This window comes from Elephas maximus, chromosome 7 (assembly GCF_024166365.1).
Source record: "Elephas maximus indicus isolate mEleMax1 chromosome 7, mEleMax1 primary haplotype, whole genome shotgun sequence".
In the NCBI taxonomy this organism is placed as follows: Eukaryota; Metazoa; Chordata; class Mammalia; order Proboscidea; family Elephantidae; genus Elephas; species Elephas maximus.
In genome coordinates, this window is record NC_064825.1 from 70,997,260 (window position 1) to 71,016,353 (window position 19,094).

The following is a 19,094-nucleotide window of genomic DNA, read 5'->3' on the forward strand; positions in this document are numbered from 1 at the left end:
GTAATGTTTGCCTTGCATACTCAGTTGAACACAATTGTTAGATTTCATCTGTGCTCAGTGGTGGAGAGTGCCATGATGAATTAATAATGTCTGCCATGGTCTTGGGTTGGGGAATAGCAGCATGTATGACTTTTATTTTATATTTATTGTGGTAAATACACAGGTAACAAAACATTTGCCATTTCTACAATCTTCATATGTACAGTTCAGTGACATTAATTATGTTCATCATGTTGTTCAACCAGCACTATTAACTGTTCCCAAATTTTAACATTCTTTGTCTGGGCCTTCATTTTCTCATTCAGTGCAATAGCTTCATGATTGATTTCCTTCTTCCATTGTCATCTAACCCCAATCCATTCCTGCTTCTACCACCAGGGTAGTATCTTCCCAAAGTATAAATCTGTCCATGGCATTTCTATACTAAAATCATTCAGGGATTTACCCCTTATTCCACAGAGTGTAGCCCTCAGCAAGGCCTACAAAGCCTGAGATAATTTGATCCCTGCTTTGCTATTTCATGTCTGATCCAGCACCCCAAACCTTATACTTCAGTCAGTTTAAGATAATATAGTTAGCTCCATCCCCAAACACATCCCACCCAACTTAGTTGCCTAAAAGCTTCTTCTCAACCTTAGTCCCTAATGCATTTATTCTCTCCTCTGTGAAATCCTCCTTCACTGCCCTCACGTAGAGTGGATCTTTTCTCCTTCATCCCCACAGCATCCTATACACATCTCTATTACACCTGTGTAGAAGTATTTATTTGCTTGTTTACCTTTCTTGTTAGACTGTGAACTTTGTAACACAGAAGATCATGTCTTATACTCAGCTTTGTATTTATCCAAGGCACTGTGCCTGGGATAAACTATATGCTCAATAACTATTTGAAGAACGAATAAATAAGACATGGAACGTATTGAATGTATTGTTTTCTAAGGGGCTCCTTCTTCATGTATCACCATCCTGGTGTTTTATAAGCTCACCCCCTTCCCATAGCTGATTGGACCTAGGGAGAGTGCAGACCTAAGACAACAAGTCAGTCTATAAGCAGGATCGCATCTCAGGAGCGGGACTATTAGCAGAACTCTGGTAAACAGAGGAAAAGATTCATGAACTGAAAAAGTGTATCTCTCTCTTAAATATTCGAACTTCAGATACAGAAAGACAGTTAATAGCGGGAGCAGAAGGTAAAAAACACAGTAAGAGGGCCAACTTTGATACCATGAGATATCAGAAGCTATGAGTAAACAGAAGTTGTGAGTAAGACAGAGATGAAATTTATACCGAGTAGAAAATAAGGTCATTGTTTGGTAGCAATAAGAGGGTAGAAGTAATCAGTTCCTGTCTCTGAAAAAAAAACTGAGGGATGGTTTTTAGAACTGTCTTAGATCCTGAACAACTTTCTGGCTTCCATATTATATTCTAGTTGCATCGTTTATCAAAACAAAACGAATGATGGTGTTTCTACTAAATCTAAAGGGTTTATTTGGGATGGTATCATTTAAAATCCAGAGCCATTGTTGTTAGGTAGCACTGAGTGGATTCCAACTCATGGCAACCCTGTGTGACAGAGCAGAACTGCTTCATAGGGTTTTTTTTGGCTGTAATCTCTTTTTTATTTTTTTTGTAATTGTACTTAAAGATTTACAGAGCAAATTAGTTTCTCATTAAATGATTAATACACATATTGTTTGTGACACTGGTTGCCCCCCCATGACATGTTAACAGTGACCTTGGGTTCCTGGTTACCGGCTTTCCTGTCCCCTCCTGCCTTCTCATCCTTGCCCTTGGGCTGGTGTGCTCATTTAGTTCATTTTGTTTTATGGGCCTGTCTAATCTTTGCCTGAAGGGTGACCCTCAGGAGTAACTTCAATATTGAGTTAAACAGGAGTCTAGGTCTGTTTTTTGTGTGTGTGTGTGTGTGAGTTAGAATTTTGTTTTACATTTGTCTCCAGCTCTGTCTGGGACCCTCAGTTGTGTTCCCTGTCAGAGCAGTCAGTTGTGGTAGCTGGGCACTATCTAGTTGTGCTGGACTCAGTCTGGTGGAGGCTGTGAAACTTGTGATCCATTAGTCCTTTGGACTAATGCTTCCCTTGTGTCTTTTGTTTTCTTCGTTCTCTCTTGCTCCAGACGGGGTGAGACCAGTGAAGTACTAGATGATCACTCACAAGCTTTTAAGACCCCAGATGCTACTCACCAAAGTAGGATGTAGAACATTTTCTTTATAAACTATGTTATGCCAATTGAGTTAGATATTCCCCTAGACCATGGTACCCAGCCCTCATCCCAGTAGTTTAGTCTCTCAGGCAGTTTGGATGTGTCTATGGAGCTCCCATGACCTTGCCTTGGACAAGTTGTGCTGGCTTTCCCAGTATTGTGTACTGTCTTACCCTTCAACAAATTTACCACTTACCTTTTTTTTTTATTGTCTATTTTAGTGTGTTTCCCTCCCCACCCCACCTCTCCCTTGTAACTCTCAAAGATTGTTTCTTTTTGTGTATAAACCTTTTCATGAGTTTTCACAGTAGTGGTCTCATACAATATTTGTCCTTTTGTGATTGACTTATTTCACTCAGCATAATGCCCTCCAGATTCATCCACGTTGTGAGACGTTTCACAGATTCATCATTGTTCTTTATTTTTGTGTAGTATTCCATTGTGCGTAGGTTGTTGTTGTTCTTGAGAGGTGCTGTCGAGTTGGTTCCAACTCATAGCGACCCTATGCACAACAGAACGAAACAGTGCCCAGACCTGCACCATCCTTACAATCATTGTTATGCTTGAGCCCATTGTGGCAGCCACTGTGTCAATCCACCTCATTGAGGGTCTTCCTCTTTTCCACTGACCCTGTACTTTGCCAAGCATGAGGTCCTTCTCCAGAGACTGATCCCTCCTGACAACATGTCCAAAGTATGTAAGATGCAGTCTCGTCATCCTTGCTTCTAAGGAGCATTCTGGTTGTACTTCTTCCAAGACAGATTTATTCGTTCTTCTGGCAGTCCATGGTATATTCAATATTCTTCGCCAACACCACAATTCAAAGGCATCAATTCTTCTTCGGTCTTCCTTATTCATTATCCAGCTTTCACATGCACATGATGCAATTGAAGATACCATGGCTTGGGTCAGGCACACTTCAGTCTTCAAGGTGACATCATTGCTCTTCAATACTTTAAAGAGGTCCTTTGCAGCAGGTTTACCCCATGCAATGCGTCTTTTGATTTCTCGACTGCTGCTTCCATGACTGTTGATTGTGGATCCAAGTAAAATGAAATCCTTGACAACTTCAACCTTTTCTCCCTTTATCATGATGCTGCTCATTGGTCCACTTGTGAGGATTTTTGTTTTCTTTATGTTGAGGTGCAAACCATACCGAAGGCTGTGGTCTTTGATCTTCATTAGTAAGTGCTTCAAGTCCTCTTCACTTTCAGCAAGCAAGGTTGTGTCAGCTGCATAACGCAGGTTGTTAATGAGTCTTCTTCCAATCCTGATGCCCTGTTCTTCCTCATATAGTCCAGCTTCTTGGGTTATTTGCTCAGCATACAGATTGAATACGTATGGTGAAAGAATACAACCCTGGCACACACCTTTCCTGACTTTAAACTGCTTAGTATCCCCTTACTCTGTCCGAACAACTGTCTCTTGATCTGTGTAAAGGTTCCTCATGAGCACAATTAAGTGTTCTGGAATTCCCATTCTTTGCAATGTTATCCATAATTTGTTATGATCCGCACAGTCGAATGCCTTTGCATAGTCAATAAAACACAGGTAAACATCCCTCTGGTATTCTCTGCTTTCAGCCAGGATCCATCTGACATCAACAATGATATCCCTGGTTCCACGTCCTCTTCTGAAACTGGCCTGAATTTCTGGCAGTTTCCTGTGGATATACTGCTGCAGCCATTTTTGAATGATCTTCAGCAAAATTTTGCTTGAGTGTGATATTAATGATATCGTTCTATAATTTCCACATTCGGTTGGATCACCTTTCTTGGGAATAGGCATAAAAATGGATCTCTTCCAGTCAGTTGGCCAGGAAGCTGTCTTCCATATTTCTTGGCATAGACGAGTGAGCACCTGCAGTGCTGCATCCGTTTGTTGAAACATCTCAATTGATAGTCCATCAATTCCTGGAGCCTTGTTTTTCACCAATGCCTTCAGAGCAGCTTGGACTTCTTCCTTCAGTACCATTGGTTCCTGATCATATGCTACCTCTTGAAATGGTTGCACATCAACTAATTCTTTTTGATATAATGACTCTGCCTATTCCTTCCATCTTCTTTTGATGCTTCCTGCGTCATTTAATATTTTCCCCATAGAATCCTTCACTATTGCAACTCGAGGCTTGAATTTTTTCTTCAGTTCTTTCAGCTTGAGAAACACCAAGCGTGTTCTTCCCTTTTGGTTTTCCATTTCCAACTCTTTGCACATGTCATTATAATACTTTGCTTTGTCTTCTCGAGACACCCTTCGAAATCTTCTGTTGAGTTAATTTACTTCATCAATTCTTCCTTTTGCTTTAGCTTCTTGACATTCGAGAGCAAGTTTGAGAGTCTCCTTCGACATCCATCTTGGTCTTTTCCTTCTTTCCTGTCTTTTCAATGACCTCTTGCTTTCTTCATGTGTGATGTTCTTGAAGTCATTCCACAACTCCTCCGGTCTTCAGTCACCAGTGTTCAGTGCATCAAATCTATTCTTCAGATGGTCTCTAAATTCAGGTGGGATATACTTAAGGTCATATTTTGGCTCCCATGAACTTGCTCTGATTTCCTTCAGTTTCAGCTTGAACTTGCATATGAGCAATTGATGGTCTGTTCCACAGTCGGCCCCTGGCCTTGTTCTGACTGATGATATTGAGCTTTTCCATCGTCTCTTTCCACAGGTGTAGTCGATTTGATTTCTGTGTGTTCCATCTGGTGAGGTCCATGTGTATAGTTGCCGTTTATGTTGGTAAAAGAAGGTATTTGCAATGAAGAAGTCGTTGGTCTTGCAAAATTCTATCATTCGATATCCAGCATTGTTTCTAACACTAATGCCATATTTTCCAACTACTGATCCTTCTTCTTTGTTTCCAACTTTCTCATTAAAATCACCAGTAATGATCAATGCATCTTGACTGCATGTTGGATCAATTTCAGACTGCAGCAGCTGATAAAAATCTTCTATTTCTTCATCTTTGGCCCTAGTGGTTGGTGCGTAAATTTGAATAATAGTCGTATTAACTGGTCTTCCTTGCAGGCATATGGATATTATCCTATCACTGACAGCGTTGTACTTCAGGATAGATCTTGAAACTTTCTTTTTGACGATGAATGCAACACCATTCCTCTTCAAATTGTCATTCCCAGCATAGTAGACTATATGATTGTCTGATTCAAAATGGCTAATACCAGTCCATTTCAGGTCACTAATGCCTAGGATATCAATATTTATGCATTCCATTTCATTTTTGACGATTTCCAATTTTCCAAGATTCATACTTCATACATTCCAGGTTCCGAGTATTAATGGATGTTTGCAGCTGTTTCTTCTCATTTTGAGTCGTGCCACATAAGCAAAGGAAGGTCCCAAAAGCTTTAATCCATCCATGTCATTAAGGTCGACTCTACTTTGAGGAGCCAGCTCTTCCCCAGTCATCTTTTGAGTGCCTTCCAACCTGGGGGGCTCATCTTCCAGCACTATATCAGACAATGTTCCGCTGCTATTCATAAGGTTTTCACTGGCTAATACTTTTTAGAAGTAGACTGCCGGGTCCTTCTTCCCAGTTCGTCTTAGTCTGGAAGCTCAGCTGAAACCTGACCTCCATGGGTGCCCCTGCTGGTATCTGAATACTGGTGGCATAGCTTCCAGCACCACAGCAACACACAAGCCCCCGCAGTACGACAAACTGACAGACACATGGGTGTGTGTGTATGTACCATAGTTTTTTATCCATTCGTCTGCTGATTGACACTTAGATAGTTTCCATCTTTTTGCTATTGTGAGTAATGCTTCAGTGAACATGGGTATGCATATGTCTATTCGTGTGAAGGCTTTTGTTTCTGTAGGATATATTCCTAGGAGTCGGCTTGCAGGATCATATAGTATTTCTGGCTTTCTAAGGAAGTGCTGTATCATTTTCCAAAATGGTTGTACCATTTTGCATTCCCACCAGCAATGCACAAGAGTTCCAGTTTCCTGGCAGACTCTCCAACATTTGTCATTTTCAGTGTTTTTGGTTCGTGACTTGGCTATAATCTTTACAGAAGGAGATCGCTAGGTCTTCTTCCTGTGAAGCTGCCAGGTAGGTTCAAATCGCCAGTCGTTTGGTTAGCAGCCAAGTGGTTAACCATTCTATCACTGGGGCTCCTCAAATCCAGAGTACATGGTTTGATAAATAGTGCTGGTATTCAAAGGCCAGAGCCATTTCTAGTCAACAGTTGGACCTCAAAGCTAATCACTGTTGGTCAGGGATAAGGCCAGGTTGCTTTGGCCTTCATCCTCCTACTTCCATTACAGACCCCGGTCTTTGTCCTTTCCCCCCAGCCTTCCCAAGAGCCAGCATTCCAGGAACAGAACAGGAGTCTCCCTTCCAGCCCAGTACACTGTTTTTAGAGGGAAGGGACTGTCAGCCCATTTTCTGTCTTTAATTCTTTATTTGCAGCCCATCTCTCTAGGCAACGGGTCAGACTAAGACCCTGCTGCAGTGTTTTTCCTACACAGAGAAGGAAAAAGAACTGAAATGAACCTCGGCCAAACAAAAATTATTTTTGATTGTGCTTTTTTTTTTTTTTTTTCCTGAGACACACCATAACTCATCTGCTTGAAGGAAAGTGATGGTATTCCAGTGTCTGTTTGATAAGCACATCAGACAAGCCCATGGACCATGGGAACCAAAAGAAAATAGTACTGAGAGGTTACATGAGCCTCGGATGTGGTCCCTGACAGAACAAGTGCTATTGTGGGATGACACAGACCAGAGCTCAAGGCAGATGCAAGTTTGTCCTGTTCTCAGAGGAAAAGCCAGCTGGAAAAGGAGCTTTGAGACTGGGTCAAAGGCAGCAATGTTCTTTCTGGCTGGTAGCCCTCATCCCAATTTTGTCTCCACAGAATCTCACTGGGAAAAAGAAGGAACCAGAAAAAAATCTACTCGACTGTCTTTAGAATTAATCGTGATTGATATTTGTCCAAGGAGGTGAATGGATCCAGGAAGGAAAGAAAGACATCTGATCAGAGGACGGAGTAAAAAATTTCCCTCATTTGCTTTTTGTCCCATTAAAACCTCATCAAGACAAATCCTTTGGGGGGCCTAAAACAGTCGCCCTGGTGGCATCTGGAAAAGCACATCTCTGGACAAGAAAAAGGGTGTAAATTTGGATGTTCTCCACTGGATGGTGATAGTAACAAGAATACAAAAATTAAAAAAAAAAAAAGCCAAGCCAGCTGCAGTGAAGTTGATTCTGACTCATGACAACCCCATGTGTGTCAGGGTAGAACTGTGCTCCATAGGGTTTTCAATAGCTGATCTTTCTGAAGTAGGTTGCCAGGCCTTTCTTCTGAGACACCTCCGGGTGGGTTCAAACCACCAATTTTTTGGTTAGCTGTTGAGCATTTAACCATTTGCACCACCCAGGGACTCCTAGTAGCAAGAATACGGCAAACAGAATCAGCAGAGCTGATAGGAAAATTAGAGTTCAACCTCTTGATTACATGAAGAAGGAAAGTGGGGTCCAGAAGGAAAGGGGACATGCCCAAGGTCATACAGGTGTAAGAGGTAGGGAGAAAGTGAGCCAAGACCAGCACTCAATTCTCTAGATGCCCCGCCCAGGCCTTTTCCCTTTGCACTGAACTGTGAAGGGCAGATGCCCCAGAAACTGGAGAGGACGCTGCCTCCCTTTGCTGCTGCTCTGAGGCTGGGGAGAAACCAGCCAGGTCTTAAATGCAGCTCTCAGAGAAGTCTCTAGCAGGTTGTCAAGTGGTCCTGCCAGTGCTGAGCTGGCAGAGGCGGGTGGGGAGAAGTGCTTAGAAATCCTGAGCACTGAAAGGTGGCCTGTAATTGTAAAATTCCATTTCCTTTCAATTAGCAGCTGATTGCATTTGATGAGCTGCAACATTGTTTCCTCCATGTAGATTAGGAGTCAGAGCAGTCAATGAGCTGTGAAATTCTCTCCCTGCTGAAACAATAGACAGTGATTAAAGCGCAGCTAATCCGATCATTATAGCCAGAGCCCACTGATCATTAGCTACTAACCAGATCCAGAGAGCAGCTCCAGCCTGGCCAAGGCAGACTGGATGCAGCAGGTAAATGTTACTGATACGCCAACCTCCCTCCTCTCTGTGCCCAGCAGTCCCTGCTGAGCCCTCAAGCTGGGAGAAAACTGGGAGGCCACCATGGAGGAGGGGAATGAACTTGCCAAGGGCAGCTGATGCCAGGGAGGGAGCTTCAAGGCAGACGTAACAGATCTGGGGTCAAATCCTTCCCCCTCTCCCCAGCTTGTTGTTTAACCTCTGAGCCTCAGAGAACTTATTTGCCCCAAATCCTTAATAATACCTTCCTGGTGTGGTTGTTCCGAGGATTAATATTACAGCCAAGGTAAAATCCCTGGCATAATGCTAAAAGACTGTAATAATGCTAACTAACATTTTTGAGTATATGCTACGTGCTCAGCGCTCTTCTAAAGGCTTTATATGGATTAGCTGGTCTAATCCTTCTTAACAACCCTGATAGCAATCCTAATAAAGCAGATGCTACTATTATCCCCGTTTTCCAATGAGGTACACACAAATTCAGTAACTTGTTCAAGATCACTTAGCCAGTAAGGAAGTGGCAGAGCTGGGATTTGAACCAGGCAGGCTAGCTCAGAAAAAAAAAATTTCCCTACTATTCACCATCTCGCTTTGCCACCCATTAGACAAAAGTACTCATTGTTTCCCTTTGCTAGGCCTTTAGCTTTCAAACTTTATTGTGCAGAAGAATTGGTCAGAGAGAGTGCTAAAATTGCAATCATCAGGCCCAAGTGCCAACCCTGGTCACTTCCCCCACCTTAGATCCTGATGCAGTAGCTTAAGGATGGGGCCCATAAGCACCTTATGTGACAATGATGCAGTTGGTCCAGAACCTACCTACAGAAATGCCCCAGGTTCTGGGCAGCAGAGGGATGTCTGTCCTGGGCCTGCATCCTCCTTGAGCTCAGCTGTCTTGCCCAGGGCTAGTGGACCTGGCCCCGGCCCCGGAAGCAGAAAGCCACAACTGCGCTTACAGAGGAGGAGAAGGAAGCAGAAGGCAGGTGCTCTGGGGCTCCCTATAAAACCAAAACCAAGCCCATTGCTGTTGAGTCAATTCCAACTCATTGTGACCCTGTAGGACAGAGTAGAACTGCCCTGTAGGGTTTCCAAGAAGCAGCTCGTGGATTCGAACTGCCAACCTTTTTGTGAGCAGCTGAGTTCTTAACCACTGAGCCACCAGGACTCAAGAGCTACCTATATCAGAATTCAGATCAGGATTCGGAACTCCGTTCCATCCCTTACAGGTGTGACTATATAAATTACTGCATAAAACGGGACACTTTTGAGAGTGACAATTATTTCAGGATCACTAGCTTTTTTTCTATTATTATTTTAGCAGAGCTATTGCCCACAGCCCTTTGATTCTCACCTCTAGCCGAGGGCTGCTTACCGGGAAAACCTGTGGAGGATGCTCAGCCCAAGCACAGGACAGACAGGAGGTGTGAAGAGTTAATGGGCCGAAGCAGCACCAACCAATGACAGATGGGGAACCTGTGCATAAACTCCCTGGGGTCCTTGCTCCTAAACTGGAATAATGGCTCTGAAAAGCATTGTACTCTCTCTCCCAGAGTTCCCCAGACCCGATAAGCTCAAGTTACCCACGTGGTAAATGGCTTGATAACTCAACTTTTATTGTCTCCTTTTTCTTCTCTATTTTGTGTTTTCATGTCTTCAATTGGTTATTCCTTGGAATCACCTCCCAAATAAATTACTTGTAACCAAATCCTTTCCTTAATGTCATGTCCTGAGCTCAGAACAGACATCCTACCACTTACAAGCTGTGTCACCTTGGACAAGTAATTACATTCCAGTTTCCTTAAGAGTAAAACGGAAATAACAGTAGTTCATACACGTAAAGCATAGGATGTAAGAAGCACCAGATACATGTTCAATTCTGTTATTATAAACAGAAATAATAATGGTTATTGCTCTGATTCACATCGGAAAGCCTCTTTTCTGTCTTGCTGCTATTGCCTCTCCATCTTTCTGCTGGATCGTTGCAATACTCTTCCCCACATCTGGGATCAGCCTGTCCTACCTCCAAGGTGGCCTCCATATCATGGCCAGGGTGCTGTCCTTTCATTTCACCCCTACCGTGAGCCTGCTGTATACCCACCAGAGTGCTAGGCTCTAAGAAATTTTAATTTTTTTAAAAACTTCATATTGAAAAATGATTCAGAATGGCCACTTCTAAAGAAGAGCGCATCCTTTATTTACCAAATGCAGAAACCTAGCAGTTACTTTGAAGATTGATACACATTTCAAAAGTCCCAAGTCAATCACCTCTTCCCCTTTAAAATACCTTCCATGACTGCCATTGACTAAAGTCTAACTGTAGCTTTCAGTGAGTCCCTGGATGATGTAAACAATTAATGCTCTGTTGTTAACTGAAAGGCTGGAAGTTAGCGTTCACACAGAAGTGCCTTGAAAGAAAGGCCTGGCAATCTACTTCCGAAAAATCAGCCATTGAAAACCCTTCGGAGCGCAATTCCACTCTGACATACATGGAGTCGCCGTGAGTTGGAATCCACTCTAGGGCAACAGTTTCTTTTCTGGGTAGCTTTCAAGGCCACATCTTAACCTTTCACCTTCATAACAAGGCTGCTAACACAGCTTTTTGCTTAGAGGCCTCTCCCTACAGAGAAAATACCTCAAAAAACCGCCCCTGCCTGGCTCACTCTTCCTTCTTCCCACTCTTCCTTCAAATGAAATAAATGTGAGGTATGATCGCCTACTCCTTTTAATTTTTTGCCAAGCACAGTTGAACAGCTGATTTCAGTCATTTCTACCTATGGTTTCCTCCTTAAAGCTAATTAGTTTCTTTTCAAGTAATTGCAAATAATATATTTTCCAGGCCCTTGGAGTCGTGGTTGACAACTAGCTGGCTGGAGTGGGCTCTTATCAATAGCTCACGGAAATTAGACGTGCAAACATCACACTGGGGCCCTGAGGGTTGCTCTAAGTTGTTTAGAATAAATAGCTCATGGACGTCCCAGGGCTCTTTTATGAATGGACCCGCTAAAAGTGAAACCTCTAGGATGTGGTGAGCTACGTTATTGTCAGGAGATTCTCTAAAGTCAGCAGAGATTCAGTTCCACAAGAGCAAAGTTGGCAGTGCCCCAGGTGCTGTGCTCCAAGCTATAAGTGTCGCCCAGGGGAGCAGGGATTGGGGTGCGACAAGGGAGAAGAGAGTGAGAAGGGCTGTCCCTGTGGTTTAAAAAGGTAGGTGATAGTGCTCATTGGAGACGAGGAACGGAAAGTCTTCATGAACTAATAATAACAATTTCCCCCCACCAGTGAGGCCACTTGGCCAATCACACACCCTGTCCTGTGGAACCAGTCATGAAGTCATGAGGTCATACCCATAAAGTTCTGTGCTCAGTGTTTGGGACACAATGAGTGGTCCCTCAGTTGGCTGTTTTCCATGTAATATGGTTTTATATTCTGAGAAGCTTCCTTTTATTCATCTCTCCCTTCAGTTTTAATGTTGTTGTTATTGTTTTGGATCTCAGATGAGGTGGGTTGAGTTCTTCAGGTACCTTGGTTCACAGCATGTTATCGTCATCAGTCCATGCAGGTCCCGTTCTGCCTGTATTAGTTTCCTGTTGCTGCTGTAACAAATCATCACCAACTTAGGGACTTAAACCAACACAGCGTATTCTCCTCTAGTTCTATTGTTCTGAAGTCCAACTCAGCTCTCACTGGAAGAAGATGTTGGTAGAGTCTGTCCCTTCCTGGAAGCTCTAGGGAAGAATCTGTTCCCTTGCTTTCCTCAGCTTCTAGACGACTCCTCTTTTCCTTAGCTCATGGCTCTCTTCTTCCATCTTCAAAGCCAGCACCATCAGGCTGAGTCTTTCTTGCAGTGTCATCTCTCTGGTTCTCTCTTTTATTGTCACATCTCCACCTGACTGGCTCTCCTGCCTCCCTCTTACACTTTCAAGAACCCTTGTGATTACATTGGGCTGACCTGGATAATCCAGGATAGTCTCCTCATCTGCTGATTAGCAACCTTAATTCTATCTGCTACCTTAATTCTCACTTGCCGTGTAACGTAACATAATCCAGGGATTAGGATGTAGACATCTTTGGGGGGCCATTATTCTGCATACCACAATCTCCAATCCCACTTTAATTCCCTGTCTTTGTTGGCATCCAATGTAATGTGTTTGACATACAGCCTGAAATATGTGTGTTTCCTTGTAAGCACACCACCAGTGTATATGTTTTTTAACCAACAAATATTATATTGCTCTATGAATGCATTGGTCTAAAGCAGTGGTTCCCAAACTTGACTGCCCATTAGAATCACTTGCAAGAAGCTATTAAAAATGCCGATGCCCAGGCCCCACCCAGATCAATTGAATCAGAATCTTTGAGAGCAGAGCCCAAGTATTGGCATTTTCTCTCTCTCTCTCTCTCTTTTTTTTAATGTGCTTTAGGTGAAAGTTTGCAGCTCAAGTTGATTTCTCATACAAAAATTTATACACGTATTGTTATGTGACCCTAGTTGCAATCTCTATAATGTGACAGCACACTCCCCCTTTTCAACCCACACTTCCCATGTCCATTCAGCCAGCTCCTATCCCTTTCTGCCTTCTCATCTTGCCTCCAGCCAGGAGCTGCTCATTTAGTCTCATATATCTACTTGAACTAAGAAGCACACTCTTCATGAGTATTATTTTATGTCTTATAGTCCAGTCAAACCTTTGTCTGAAGGTTTGGGAATGGTTTTAGTTCTGGGTAAACAAACAGTCTGGGGCCCATGTCTTGCTGTGTTCCTCTAGTCTCAGTCAGACCATTAAGTCTGATCTTTTTACTAGAATTTAGTTCTGCACCACACTTTCCTCCTGCTCCGTCAGGGGCTCTCTGTTGTGTTCCCTGTCTGGGCGGTCATTGGTAGTAGCTGAGTATCATCTAGTTCTTCTGGTCTCAGGATGATGGAGTCTCTGGTTTACGTGGCCCTTTTGCCTTTTGGTCTAACATTTTCTTTGTGTCTTTGGTGTTCTTAATTCTCCTTTACTCCAGGTGGGTTGGGACGAATTGATGCTTCTTAGATGGCCTCTTGCAAGCTTTTCAGAGCCCAGATGCCACTCACCAAAGCAGGATGTGGAATATTTTCTTAATAAACTTTGTTTTGGTTACTGACCTAGATATCCCCTGAAACTGTGGTCCCCAGACCCCCACCCCTGCTACTCTGTCCCTCAAAATGTTTGGTTGTGTTCAGGAAAATTCTTGGTTTTTGGTATAGTCCAGTGGTGCTGACTTCCCTGTATTGTGTGTTGTCCTTCCCTTCACCTAAGATAACTCTTGTCTACTATCTAGTTTGGCATTTTTTAAAAGCTTCCCAGGTAGATGCGCATCCAGGGCTGTGAACCATTTACTTAAAGCGTGAGAGCCTATATCAAGCAGGTCAATTTAGAGAATCTCCTGGCATTTTTCTTTCTGGTGTTAAGTAGAGGTACCATCTGCATGGAGCTGTCTGGAACCATGTCAGCTACCATTCCACCACCATCTCGGGCCCCATCAAAGAAACCAAGCTGTACAAAGAAAGGACAGGGCCAATTCACAGAGAAGCCAAGCCAGTTCAAGGGAAGGGAGGGAGAGTATGGCAGGGATTGGTGAGGAAAGTGCTGATGATGTTACGGGAACCGCTGGAGTCTAAACCCACTTAAATTCTCATTTCTGCTTAAGCTGGTAGGGGTTAGGTTTCTGTCATTTGCAACTAAAAGAATCCTGACGAATAAACTGGATCCATGCAAATAACTGTGGTTGGATGCAAGATGATTTAAACGGAATCCAGGAGACAGAATTTTAAGACAGTGCCTGTATTGATAAATCTGTAATTCCAGATATAGCCTCTTGCTAGACTAAAAATAATCCTCTACTACTCTTATTTCAGCTGATGTTGGTGTGTTTACAAAGTATCAGAGTTAAGCATTTCCACAGCCAAATGCAAAGTATTAGATCACTCGCTCTTCTTAATGAAAGAACAGAATTTGCAATGGAAGTGCACAGTGTATTCATCCTGGGCACTGCACATGCCAAGCTCTCTGAACTTAGGGGCTTCTCTCCCAGCCTGGGACACAGAGATAACACAGCACAAATGGCTGAATGAAGAGCCCTCTATTATTTCCCTATCCACCCCAAGGCTCCTTTAGAGCCTTCAGAAGGATGCTGAAAGGGTAGAGACAGTGGTTTCACCGACTCTGACAAACCTGTAATGTCTCACCTCAAGCAGAGGAGGGGCAGATCAGTAGGAAGTTTCCCATGATGACAATAGCCAAAGGGCACTGTCATGGATTGAATTGTGTCCCCCTAAAGATATCTGTCGACTTGGCTGGGCCATGATTCTCAGTGTTGTGTGATTGTCCACCATTATATGTGATTTTTCTGTATGTTGTAAATCCTGTCACTATGATGTAATAAGATGGATTAGAGGCAGTTATATTGATGAGGTCTACAAGATTAGGTAGTGCCTTAAGCCAGTCTCTTTTGAGATAGAAAAGAGAGAAGCAAGCAGAGGGACATGGAGACCTCATACCACCAAGAAAGCACTGCTAGGAGCAGAGCACATCCGTTGGACCTGAGGTTCCTGGGCTGAGATGCTCCCAGATAGCGGGAAGACTGATGATGTGGACCCTCCTCCAGAACCGACAGAAAGAGAAAGCCTTCCTCTGGAGCTGGTGCCCTGAATTTGGACTTGTAGCCTACTAGACTGTGAGAGAATCAATTTCTCTTTGCTAAAGCCACCCACTTGTGATATTTCTGTTATAGCAGCACTAGATGACTAAGACAGGCACCAAAAAGGGATGCTAAAAGGTTTCAAGAAATAGAAGATGTGGAAAATTGTATCTAACAGAACTCCCCTCTAGGAGAATACTATATGTGGTTGGAAGGTACTAGAATATAGAGAGCAGATATAAGGCCTGGCACACAATTTTGGAAGTAAGTGCCTAAGCTTCTTAAGCCTTAGAAGGAGAAAAACTTCCTTTCGCAAAATCCCAGATACCAATAGGCCTTTTTCTCGCAATCTTTCAGCATTCCCTCAAAGGCAAGATATATATGAAAAAGAGAAATAAATGCTAACATCCCAGGAGGATTTTCTGCTGGATCTGACTTCTACTTGGAGGTACTGAACGGTGATAAACACATACAATCACACAAGGAAAGTACATAAACCAGCTCTGTTACCATTTTGTTAGGCTCCTACCACAACCAGTCACTGTGTTGTGTAAATAGAATGAGCTCTACATTAGCCCAAGTTAGGAGGCTACTGTCACCTCTCTTCGGTAATGCGTCAGTGATTGTGTTGGTCTATAAAAAACCATTTGCCGTCGCGTTGTCTCTGACTCATGGCAAGCTCATGTATGTCCCTGAAAACATACAACATCATTTTTAAAAATCTGGGGTGTGATATTCATTCCCCTCCCCTCCTTGTGATCTGAATATTTTCTTCACTCTGTTAGTGTTGGGCTTGGCCATTCTACTTGCTTTGCCAACAGCGTATTAGCAGACCTGACATGAACAAAGGCATGAAATTCTTGCATGGTTAATATTTTGTGTTTCTGCCAACACTATGAACGGAACATGCCCTGGTGTAAAGTAAGGAAACAGTCCACGTGACCACCTTCACTTTTGACACCAATTACAAGTTTGGGAGACCGAAAGACTACCCTTAGGTTTGGTAATTCTTTAGAAGGACTCATAGAACTCATGGAAAGCTGTATGCTCACAGTTACGGTTTATTACAGTAAAAGAAAACAAATTAAAGTCAGCGAAGGGAAGAGACGCATAGAGTACAGTCCAGAAAAGTTCCACACGTGGAGCTTCCAGTTGTCCTCTCCCAGTAGACTCATGGACAGTGCTAACTTTCCTGGCAATAATATGACAGTGGTGTGTGACAATGTTCATGGAATATGTCAGCCATGGAAGCAAGCTCACCAAAGCCTTGATGTCCAGAGTCTTAACTGATGCTACATCACGTAGACATGATTTACTGCCCATGTGGTTGACCTCAGGCTTTGTTCCAACCCCTCCAGAAGTCAAGCTGATACAGTGCCGTAAATCATATGGCCAAATTATATGGTGTTGCCTGAGGCCCCAGGTAAACACAAACACTTTCATCAGGTAGGACTTTCCATGGACTTTGAAATTACCTCCAGGAACAGAAGGCAAAGGCCTGACCTCTCTCTCACCAAGGTTAAGTTTTTTACTCTAAACCCAGCTGGCCCACTGATCCAAAGAGGATGAGAGAGGCACAGAGCAGAATTGAACCCTAGTGAGGTTTAAGTTATGGTAGATACACTGGAAAAGTAGAAACGAGAATGTGTAAGTGACTGCAGTCTGCAATTATATGCTCTCAGAATCTCAGATCATTCCATTACACCCAAAGCCAACTCTTTACAGAAGACAAAAATGAAGCCTATTATGGATTGAATTGTATCCCCCCAAAATATGAGTTGGAATTCCTGGCCCCTATATTTGTAAATATGATCCTATTTGGAAACAGGATTTTCTTTGTTATGTTAATTAGGTCATGCCAGAGTAGGGGAGGTTCTAAATCTAATCACTTCTGAGTTACGAAAAGAGCAAAATGATACAGAGATACGGACAGAAGGGAACACAGGTGAATGTGAGGGTCATCTGCAAACAGAGGAACACCAAGAATCACCAGCAGATACCACAACTAGGAGAGAGGCTCACAGGCTCATAGAAGCAGTTCACGTGATCTAGATCCTGATTTGGACTTTTAGCCTCTAGGACTGCAAGAAATATCTGTTCTTTAAAGCCACCCACTTATGGTATCTCTGTTACAGCACACTAGGAAACTAAGAAAAGCCCTAGTAGGTCAATGTGTTACCAGAGGTCCCGGAGCTGGGAGGACAGAATCAGGATTCAGAAGCAGTGAGTCACTGTCTTCTTTTCTTTCTTTTACTGATTTCCCCGATAGTCTAATTCTATTGATTGATTAGCTCTCAGGTCTGGGAAAGCAACAAGGCAGCAGGATATGGTGGAAAGAGCATGAGCTTTGGAATCAGATAAATGTGGGTTCAAATCCCAGCCCTGAGATTTGTATGCACTGTTTGCCCTCGGGCACTTTGCTTAATGTCTCTGACCCTCTCTCTGTTCCCTCACTTATAAAATGGGGTTGATAACAGCTACCAAGCAGAATTATTGTGAAAGAAAAATGAGAAAAGATGCATGAAGCACTCAACATAGTTCCTGGCAGAGAGTAGGCGCTTAGTTAAACGAGAACTCCATTGCCTTGGTAGCTAAAACACTCCTCTGTGCATCAATGAATTAACACCACTTTTACGAGATTAATTCACAGCAATGCACGTGGAAACAGTGATTCAGATCATGGCAAAACACTATAATTAAAGTATCTGTTATTCTTCGATTACAGGGTTGGCTTCAGACACTTTAGCACTTTGTGGATAGAGAGCAGGAAGCCTGGGGGTGAAGTGCGGCTTTGTTTTCTGGGAGGTCTCTGACCATTTCCCAGGGCCCTGCCTTGCGGATGATTATGCCTCTGATTCTTTTTTACATTGAAGTGTCCAGAGAGACATCATGCTCGGTAAAGCAGAGGGTCAGTGAAAAAGAGGAAGACCCTCAACGAGATAGATTGACACAGTGACTGCAACGATGGGCTCAAACATAGCAGCAACTGTGAAGATAGCACAGGACTGGGCAGTGTTTCGTTCTGTTGTCGCTATGATTCGGAACCGATTTGATGACACCTAACAACAACAATAGCCTTAGTGTGGTGGAGTGAGAGAGGGGAACTCACATTTACTGAGCTGGCTGCTAACTAAAAGGTCAGCAGTTTGAATCCTCCAGCCTTGGAAATCTTATGAGGCAGTTCTACTCTGTTCTACAGGGTCTCTCTATGAGTCAGAATCGCCTCATCAGCAACAGGTTTGGTTTTGGGTTTACTATGTGCCAGGCCTTTTATATACTCATCCTCATTTTATTCTCCCAGAAATTCCGAAAGGTTAATGCTGCAACTGCATTTGACAAGCAAGAATGCTGAGGCTCAGAGGTTAACTTAATAAACTACCCAAAACGTCGTCCCAGTTAGAGATAGAGTTAGGGTTTAATTCAAGTTCTTTGGACTCCAAAGTCTGTGTTCTATTTGCCCCAGAGGCTGTCTTCTATTTTAGACACCAAGGTTACAGCCCACATTTATTGAAACTTAAGTATGTAAAAGGCACCATTTTAAGCACTTTAAATACTAGAGCCAAGACTGCTAGTTGACTACTTCAATTCCATTCTTCCCTTATTTACTAACAAAATCCCAAGTGTTTATTCTGAGCAGCAATGTGGTCAACCATAGATCATTATTTCCCAGTTTCCTCTGTAGTTAGGAAAGCCCAAAAGATGTAAGAAGTTGTTGGTTAGAACTACCAGGAAATCCCACAACCCTGACTCATCCATGAGATGTAACTTTTTGTCCTCTCTCCCTTTCACCTGTCTTTCTGCTTCCTGAGTTAGTGCTCTGGCAGCCATTTTGAACCACGGGATGACCTAGAAGATGGAAAAGAAAAAAAGCACGTACTAAAGATGGTAGCACAGAAAGCTAGAAGAAATCTGGGTCCCTGACAACCATGAAGGTGCCTCACCAGCGCTGGATTGTGAATGTTCAAGTTTCTTTTATGTAAGAGAGAAATAGGTCTTTACTAATTTAAGCCACTTTTGTTGTCGTCGTCGTTTTTTCAGCTGAATGTAATCTTAATTGATATACCTATATCTTATATAATCCTTAAACGGCCCTATGAACCAAACGCTCCTTGCTGTCAGTCATTCCGACTCATAGTGACCCTGTA